This window comes from Equus quagga, chromosome 10, assembly GCF_021613505.1.
Source record: "Equus quagga isolate Etosha38 chromosome 10, UCLA_HA_Equagga_1.0, whole genome shotgun sequence".
Lineage (NCBI taxonomy): Eukaryota > Metazoa > Chordata > Mammalia > Perissodactyla > Equidae > Equus > Equus quagga.
In genome coordinates, this window is record NC_060276.1 from 19247740 (window position 1) to 19257410 (window position 9671).

General features: G+C 36.3%; 1 protein-coding gene across 11 annotated transcripts in view; it reads left to right on the forward strand.

Moving 5' to 3' along the window:
- The window catches only part of ENOX2 (ecto-NOX disulfide-thiol exchanger 2), a 259169-nt gene that overhangs the window by 26902 nt on the left and 222596 nt on the right, over window positions 1–9671 (forward strand). The window contains exon 1 of one of the 11 annotated variants that reach the window (XM_046673949.1): window positions 4211–4237. The exons of the other annotated variants lie outside the window; for them this stretch is intronic. The gene's annotated coding sequence lies outside the window, so the exon portion shown is untranslated. Of the gene's footprint in view, window positions 1–4210; window positions 4238–9671 lie in introns of those variants that run through there. 11 annotated transcript variants of the gene reach the window in all.

Below are 9671 nucleotides of genomic sequence, written 5' to 3' on the forward strand. Positions count from 1 at the left end.
GGGACCCCATGAAGGGTGGCTCCATACACAATTTCCATATACCCTTTCTCACCAGTAATGTCACTTCAGAACCAAAGCTTACATGTTTTACAACTAACTTTTTGTTTCTGAAGTATCCAGAATCCCCATGCTATAAATATGTAATAAAAGACAAACAAAATGAAATGCCCTGTTCAGTGGCCAACACTTCTCTTGCCTTTGACTGGGATTATTCCTGTCTACGTGAAGAAACCAAGAAACAAAGTTGAAGGAGAAAATTGGCTAAGTCAGAGATAGTTTCTTTTCATTCAGTCCCATCCTGGAGTGAGGGCATGTGTATATGTGTGTGTGTGTACGTGTCGGTGTCTATGTGGATGGTAAGTGGCTGTGTATGTGAGTCTCTTTGCATGTTTCTGTTTTATTTCTCTGCTTTCCCTCCTCTACTTTATTCCATTACTTAACACTAGTTTTTGCATTTGCTTCTTGGTTGTTAAGCTGTAGCTCTATATGATCTCCAGAGTTTGAACTATCTCCCTGTACTGCTTTGATCGCCTGTGCTGCCAACCTTGTGATGCTGGCTTATTGGCCTTTGTCCTTTCTTCCCACCTCTTACTACTAAGGCGTCAGTTGCTCTACAGAGCCTTTCTAGTTCCCTCACACACCATGCCTCAGATGGTGCCAACATTGTTTCCCAATTGCAGATAAAAACAGAGCATTTACCATTCTAGGCCATGACAAACACTTCTCAAAGTAAGGAGAGTAAAAGCCAGTCCTTAAGAATGAAGAGAATTCAATCAGGATTTTAAAGCTTAGTCAACTAGAAAGCTGGTGTTATATATTTCCTCTAGCTTTTTAAAAATAAATTCTCCCTGCCTTTCTTCCTTCCTTCTTTTCCCTTCTTCATTGCTCCCATTAGCATGATGATTGCAATGCAGAGGCAGATTGGGAATGAAGGTAGGTAATAGTAAGTATTAAGTCTAGGCTGATGCTGAAATCAAGTAGAGAGAGGATATGCCACCTTGGGGAAATATCAAAATATCAGAGGTTGGGGAGACATAGTTTGAAAAAGATTTCTTGCAGATTCTGGTATGATCTTCAATAGGTATTATACTAGCCTGGTTGAGAATCACTGAGATAAGTAAAAATGACTGCTGTATCATCCATGAACATTTTATTTTTTATCAACGTAAAATGACTGCATATATCTTAATAAATGCTTTTACCTTACAAAATAAAACAAAAAAAAACCCTGATGATGAAAAGAATAGAAAGTTACTTAGAACAACTTCACAGATGGTTTCCAATATTTGCAGTTTGCTATATCCTGGGGCCTAATGGGGTAAAAAGTTCTTGTAAATAAGGAGAATAGGCATGTGATACTGGCGGTGATACTGCATCTCTTGAGTTCTAGCAGATTATGTGGGGTAAGGGAACACCAACTGTCTGAAATGGACAAAGAGAAGAAAAATGCTCTAGGGGGCCTCTTCTGGCTTCAAAATACCTTCTCCACATACTTGTACTACTTAGAGATTCTGTATTGGTTGATGATCTCTTTTAAGATACAAATGTCTCATGGGAAGGTTAAGCCTCAATCATATTTTAGCATCAATTACTTTAATCAGATATTCAGATCCATTCCTATCTGAGGTTTCTGTTCCCCAGTGGCTTAGAAGGAAGGTATAAGGGAGGTGTGTGCATCTCTTTATCTTCTCCTTTACCTGTTTGATGATAGTATGGGGAGGAACTTTCAAAACACTTTTGTAGTAAAGAACTGAAGCATTGGAATAGGATGAAGGTGCAGGATATAGATTAATTTGATTAGTTTGTCGTCCTTCTTCACCTTTTAAAATCCTATCCAATTTACCAAACTCAAGTTCTACACGTCACAGAAAGCCTCCCCATCTTCTGCCAGCCAGCATTTATTTGCCCCTTCTCTGAACTGAAACAATATTAACTATCTATACCACCAAATCCAATGTTCAGTTGGTACTATCTCTCCTCCTATTCTTTAGTGAGTTTATATGTGCTAAACTTGTTCTCCTTATGCAAGACTAGTGATGGATGTGTACTATAATTGACTGCTGGAAGGAAATGATTGTAAGTTCTTGAAGGTAAGGACTGTACCTTCCTTATTCCTTACATTATTATTCTCCATGGCATATTGGACTATATATTTGGATCTAGGGAAAGATCAACCATAGCTACTGTTATAATTAAGATCTTATTCTTTACTGTTGTCTACCTTAAAACCTGCATTTGCAAGTGGATGCTATGATGGATATGCTTCCAGAAATGACTTCAGTCACTCTGCCTAAGCTGGCAGCATTTTTTCTCTGCTTTGCACTAGCCTTAGTTTGTGGCACTGGCTGTTCCTGATGGCTAAGGCCTTGATACTGGCTCCTTCTCATAATCAATAGTGGGAGCACTTAGAAATGCCATTCGGTAGCTTCATGCAATAGGATAGGAGCAATGAAGAAAATATAATAGCTCTCTCTTGTTTCCCTTTTCGAAGTGTTAACTAATCTTATTGTGGTAATCGTTTCACAGTATATACATATATCAAATCATCATGTTGTACACCTTAAACTTACACAATGTTGTATGTCAGTTATATCTCAGTAAATCTGGGAAAAAAGATCTATATCTGATAATCTCCCTAGTTGTTTCTTTGTTAAATTTCTCTCTGTAGAACATAGAGGAAAAAAGTTTACTTAGAAAAAACCATTGGTTTTTTGACATAAACTCAAGCAGGTGAAAAAAAAAAACACCCTTCTAGAAAGATAGGGCAGCTTTTAATTCTCCTAGGCAGTTGCTGGAACAGTAAAACACAGTAGCCATTGGCGGAGTGTGTGTTAAAGGGATTTATATATTTAATCATTTTCCCTCTGCACTTCCTTACGCTTGTACTACCTTGTAACATCAGGTAGAAAACAGTGCTGACGATTGCTTCTCTTTCCCCCAGTTGAAGTTTAAAATTATGAACGCTGTGTAATGAAATGGTGATTTTTATTCTGTCCTGGTGGTAAAAAGGGATTTGCTGATGTGTAAAATGAGACAAAGATAAATAACAAACAGATGTTCTCACAAAATGTTCATTAAATCTCTGCCTAGTGGAAGATGCTAGATTACATGTGTTCAAACTCTAAATGTGTTAGAGAATAAGGAGCTTTTATACCTTAATGCTCAATTTAGGAAAGACTATATAGCTTTCTCTGTAAAAATCATAGTAATCAGTGACTTATAGTCTCTTACTCATTTCACAGTGGCTTGTCATGACTGTTTTTAAACTTTTCTTATTGATTTTGACAGTTCCAATTATCCAAACAGACATCACCTTATTGAGGGATTATGAAGTGTGTTTAAGCCTGTATTGTAAGACCCTAAATAGGAGTTATCCAACATGTAGAAGTTATGACTTTTGCTTGGATCATCTCTAAAGAACTATCAGCCATGGAGATGTGATAGTGATTGCGGGAGCAGAGGGGTGTGGTTAGAAATGGGGAGCAGGAACAAAACCACCCTCACCTTGTTCCTCTTGCTCTTGCATAAAAAGTAGAAATTATAGTTCTTGACATAGTGTATTGCTTACAGCAAGGACTTCCTGCTACTGTAAGCCACTGTTCTGCTGTGCTAAGTGCTAGGCAGGTGTTCATTTCTGGTAAGTTGAAATATGTAGCTTATGTTACAAAGGTGGGAAGGAATGCCCAGCTTTACCTGGGGAAGAGGGTAGCCAGAGAAGGTAGCTCAAAGAGATGATATTTAATCTGAATCTTGAAAAATGGTGGCAGTTCCTTAGACAACATAAAACATTTCATTCAGAGCTAAGGGCATATGGAAAGACACAGAATCCTGAAACAACATGAGAAACTTTAGATGAACTCCCAGTGATTCAATTTGGTTTTGTGCTTCAGTTTCCTCATCTGTAAAATGGGCTTAATAATGATACCTATCTTACATGTTTGTGAGGACTAATAAGTTAATATATGTAATTTGGAATAGTGTCTGGCATATATGAAGTGATTAATGTCTTAGGACTTATCATGATATTAATAGCTGGAGTTTGGCATTTCCATAGGAAAGTGGAGAAAAGTGAAACTGAAGTAATAAGTGGAGGGGGGCAGATTATAGATTAACACTGTGACAAAGAAGGTGTATTTTTTTCTTACAGATGATTGGGAACTAGTATGGAGTTTTAAGCTGGGATTTCAAATAAGTGACCAGATTTGCATTGCAGATCACTCTGTTTGCTTTCTGAAAGGTAAATCTGGATGGAACAGGGCGGGGGAAGTATTTGTGGAAATTGAGTCCAGAGAGATCAGTTATAAGGCTATTGCAGTAGTTTACGTAAGAGATAATGGAGGATCTAAATTAGAAGAATAGCAGTGGAAATGGAAAGATAGGTGCAAATTCAAGAGATATTTCAGAGTAACCAGGTGTCAAAGACTGGCAACTAACAAATATGTTTTGTTTGACCCACACGGTGTTTGAATTTGAATGCCTTTAGATGGAACCTGCATTCTCTAGTTTGACTTAGGCTTCGCCACTCCCTATTGTGTTACCATATTGATGTTATCACAGTGTCACAAGTTGATGTTACTTGGCTGATCCTTTATCGGTGAGGGAAAGGAAGGAGTTAAGGATGACCCCTAGATTTCTAGATTAGGTGACTGGATGAACAAAGGTGCTAACAGCCTGGATCAGGAATTCAAAAGTCTGAAAGAATTGGGAGAAAAGATGAATTATCATTTGGGTATATCAAGTTGGAGGTATCTACAGGATATTAATTAGAACTATAGATCTGTGAGTCAGGAGATAAGTCTACATTAAAGATATAGATTTAGGGAAATCATTAGTTTATAGGTGGTAGCTGAAACTATTTAGGTGGATGATATCACTCATAGAGTATAATTAGAATGCTAAAAGGAGAGGACTGAGCTCAACGAGAAACCAGTGAAGTGACCAGAGGTAATGCTAAAGGAGAAAAGAGTTCTAGGCATAATGTAGACCTCAATGTGTAGACTTATACTGTAGATTCAAGTGTTGACTCATAGTATAGAACCACTTTGAGTGATCCGTGGACCCCTGTGCTCCCCAAGACTCTTTCAGGTAGTCTGAGAGGTCAAAACTGTTTTCACAGTAATTCTAAGATGTTATTTTCCTTTTTCCCTATGTTGACATTTTCACTGATAATGCAAGAGCAATGGTGGTTAAAACTGCTGGCACCTTGGGCACAAATCAAGGGAGTGGCACCAAATTGTACTAGTTTGTAATTGTATTCTTTACCACCACACACTCATAGTTAAAAAACGAAGCCATTTCACTTAATGATGTCCTTGATAAACCAGTAAATGTTATTAGTTTTATTAAATCTTGACCCTTGTGTATTATCTTTTTTAACAGCTTTATTGAGGTATAATTGATATACAAAGAACTGCACATATTTAACATACACAATTTGATGAATGCATATCTTTTTAATAATCTGTTTATCAAAATGGGAAGTATGCATAAAACACTTCTGATGCATAGTAAAGTATGCTAGTATCTCGAGGTAAAGCACTTGCATGACTGAATTGCAAACTGAACTAGCAGCTTTTTAACATAGAACTCCAATTTTACTTGAAAGAACAAATGACAAACTATGGTTATTCAGACTTGGGTATTTAGCAACCGTTTTCTCAGAAATAAAATAAACCAATCACTTTAAGGAAAATAACTGACAGTGTATGTTGTCAATGATAAAATTGAGCTTTCAAGTGATAATTAGAATTTTGGAACAGTTGTATCTGTCACCATAAGCTTGAGAGCTTCCCAATACTTATAGTCTTTTCTGATGAGATCAGCAGTGATATTAACTAATGTGATTTTTAAAATATTGTATAATGAAATATGTCACCATTTGGAAGATCTGCATAACTCAGTGAAACAATATTTGTCACATGATCAATGCATGATATTGTAAAATCTTGCCTGTGTAAAAGATCCGTTTAAAGTATAAGACTGACCAGTGGATTTTAGTATAACAAATTGCAAGAAGTTCATTGACAGAAACTCAGATTCCCCATTGCATTTATGTTAAAGAAACTACCACTGTCAAGTTTTGGTGTAGTATTAAAGAATATCCACAATTATCTGAAAAGACTATTGAAATACTTCTCCATTTTCCAGTTACATATTTACATGAAGCTAGATTTTCTTCATATACTTTAACCAAAGAACATATCACAACAAATTGAATACAGAGCAGACATGAGAATCTAGCTGTCTTCTAGTAAACTCTCTTCTATAAAAATGACTTGCAAATTTGTAAAACATTGACATTATTCTCACTGTTTTTATTGTTTTGGAAAATATAATTATTTTTCATAAACGTTTATGCTAATATGTATTGGATTTATTGTTGTTATATTTAAATGAATAAATCAATACTTTAAAAATGTCACAGTTATAATTTCTAATGTAGTAGGTATTGATAGATATAACCTACAGAAACCAAGGGCTTTTTGAGATCCTCAGTATTTTTTAGAAGTATAAAGGCGTCTTAATACCAAAATGTTTTGGAACTGCTCTTGTAGACTACCAAACAAAAGTGATGGGGAGAACAAATGATCACGCTCGCCTTACTGTTAAGTAGCCTAGACTCCTACAAGGGAAACTGAGACAATGAAAAAACATAATATGGAAAAGTATGTGTAAGTGCCACAGCAAGTGACATAGACAGTAGGCACTAAACAAGAAGAAGAGTTTGGACTAAAGAGTGGTAAGGGATTTGTTGGAAAGAGAGATTTGAGTATAGGTAGGATTTTGTAGAACAAAAGAATTTGGAAGACTCTTCCTGAGCTTGATGACCACCATAAGCAAAGTTCTAGAGGCCAACATAACCATAATATACTCTAGGAACAGTAAGGAGACCATCCTTACTGGAGTAAATAGTTTGCATTGATGAATAGCAATAAATTAGTTGAATAAATAGGCTAGAGACAGATTATGGAGAGCTTTAGATGTCAGGATGAGGAATTTAGATTTTATGGACAATGTGAAGCTATTAAAGGTTCATGATTCAGGATGATAACATGATGACAATGATATTTCATGAAAATTAGAAGTAGTGTAAAGGAGAGATTGGAAGTAGAAAGACTAGAAATCAATTAGGACAATATTGTAGTCATCCATGCATGAAGTGATGAGGACCTAGTCATAGGAATGGAAAGTAAATAATGGATACAATAGATATTGTAGAGGCAAAATGAGCAGGACTTGATTGATTAGCAAGAGGGGATTAATTTTGAGACTGGATGACTGAGAGAATAGTGCTGTTATTGATGGAAAATAAAAGAGTATAGGGAGACCCATTTTAAGTAGTTGATGATGACTAGGTTGTTAACTCATTTGTCAAAAGTGTAGGATTATCCTAATAGAAATATGTATGCATAGGGAGTCACTAGATAGGAAGTTGGTTGAGAAGTATAAAATTGAGAGGCTACATTAGATAGGTGATCATTGGGTTTAAGGAAATGAATGTGTTTTCTGAGAAACACATTATATAAATCAGGAGCCCAGGAACTAAGACTTTTGATCTAAAGCTATTAGGTTGTTTTTTTTTTTTTTTTTGAGGAAGATGAGCCCTGAGCTAACATCTGCCACCAATCCTCCTCTTTTTGCTGAGGAAGACTGGCCCTGAGCTAACATCCATGCCCATCTTCCTCTATTTTAGGTGGGACACCTGCCACAGCATGGCTTGACAGGCGGTGCATATGTCCACACCTGGGATTCGAACCGGTGAACCCTAGGCTGCCAAAGCAGAATGTGCAAACTTAACCGCTGCACCACTGGGCCCGCCCCTAAATCTATTAGGTTTTTATAGGTGGAGCCAGTGAAGAAGACTGAAGAAACAATTGAAGACTATTAGGAGAACAGAATAATATCAGATTGCAGAAGCCAAGGGAGGACAGAGTTTCAAGAAGAAGATGGAAATCAGCCATGTCAGATTCTACGAAGAATAGAAGATTTAATATATATTGTAAGCTCTGTGAAAGCAGGAGTCACTGTATTGTATGCTTTACTGAATGATCTTTTCTAAGTGCCTAGAATTGTACTTGGTACATAGTAGGTGATGAATAAATAAATAAATATACTTGGCTACTGCTGCTAAAAGTTTTGCAAACCTTATAAATATAACTACATTGGAGGAAAGTAATTAATGAGCCGCATCTTCAGATACAAACCTCTGTAGAGATATTGATTCTCTTTATTTGCCTATCAGGCACAGTTATTGGAAGCTAGCAATTGTTGATATGCACAGTGAAAATGGAGGTGGATTGCTTAGCTTTGTTGATTCACATGTGAGGCAGGCAGAAAGAGGTAGATGATGTATATCTATTTGCATAACTCTAAAGACTAAAACACAGCTAGTAGCCTTACCTTCTAGTCCTGTTAGGATGTACTATTCATCGGAATAGAATATATTCTTATGCTGGTGGTGTCTGGTGAAATAATCCTGCATCAAAATGAATAACCACTTTGGAATTTAAATAGTCATAATTATAGCCACTAAGAAATTTTATTTTAGTATAAATTTATTTTGGTATTGGTTTATAAATTTTAGTTGTAAGTCTTTTAGAAGACCAGTGCATTGGTTGGGTTGAAAAGAATAGGTCCAATTTGGTGGTTAAAGTAGTTTGTTTATTTCAATTTTTGGCATGGGTTTCCATAATGGATACTGGAGAAATATAGATGATTTTACTGGAGGAAACAAGTTATTTGATACTAATGGATTTTTTTCATAATCTAGTTATATAGCAATGACTGTGTTTTGAGCTTGGATTTTTGTGTTAGTTATCAACTGCTGTGTAACAAGCTATCCCAAAAGTTAGCATGTTAAAAAAACAAACATTATCTCACAATTTCTGTGTGTCAGGAATCTAGGCATGGTTTAGCTTGATGCCTCTGGCTCAAGATTTCTCATGAGGTTGCAGTCAGGCTGTTGGCTGAGGCTGTGGTCTCATCTAAAGGATTGAATGGAGGGGGAGTCCACTTTCAAGCTCACTTGTGTGGTTGTTGGTAGACTTCAGTCCCTTGCCACCTGGGCCTTTCCACAGGGCTGCCCCATGACATGGCAGCTTGCTACCCCAGAAAGAGCAATTCAAAAACATGAGAAAGAATACCCCAAATAGAATCCAGAGTCATTTTATAACTTAATCTCAGATGTGACATCCCATCACTTCAGCCATATCTAATTGTTAGAAGTAAGTCAGTACTTCCAGACCACATTTAAGCAGAGGAGATTACATAGGGTTTGTGAATACCAAGGAGTTAGGGATCATTGGGGACCATCTTAGAAGCTTCCTACCACAGATTTGTTGACACATTTTACCTTCAAAACACACAACTGAAGTTGGAGAAAGAGAGAAGTACAGAGCTAAAGTCAGCTTTTTAGTGATAAAATCAGGAACATGTCCTGTCTCCTGGAGTATGAAAACTTATATCTTCCTCTATGAAGCATAAATAATTTTAGAAAAATACCTAAAGCTTAAATACATATATATTAAATTATATATAATTGTATGTATATATATTATACACACACATATATATGATTTTTAGACATATTGCATTTACTGAAAAACAATGTGAGAAGAAACTGAAAAGCCAAGTGAGAATAAAAAGTTAACCATGAAGATATAAAATTTATA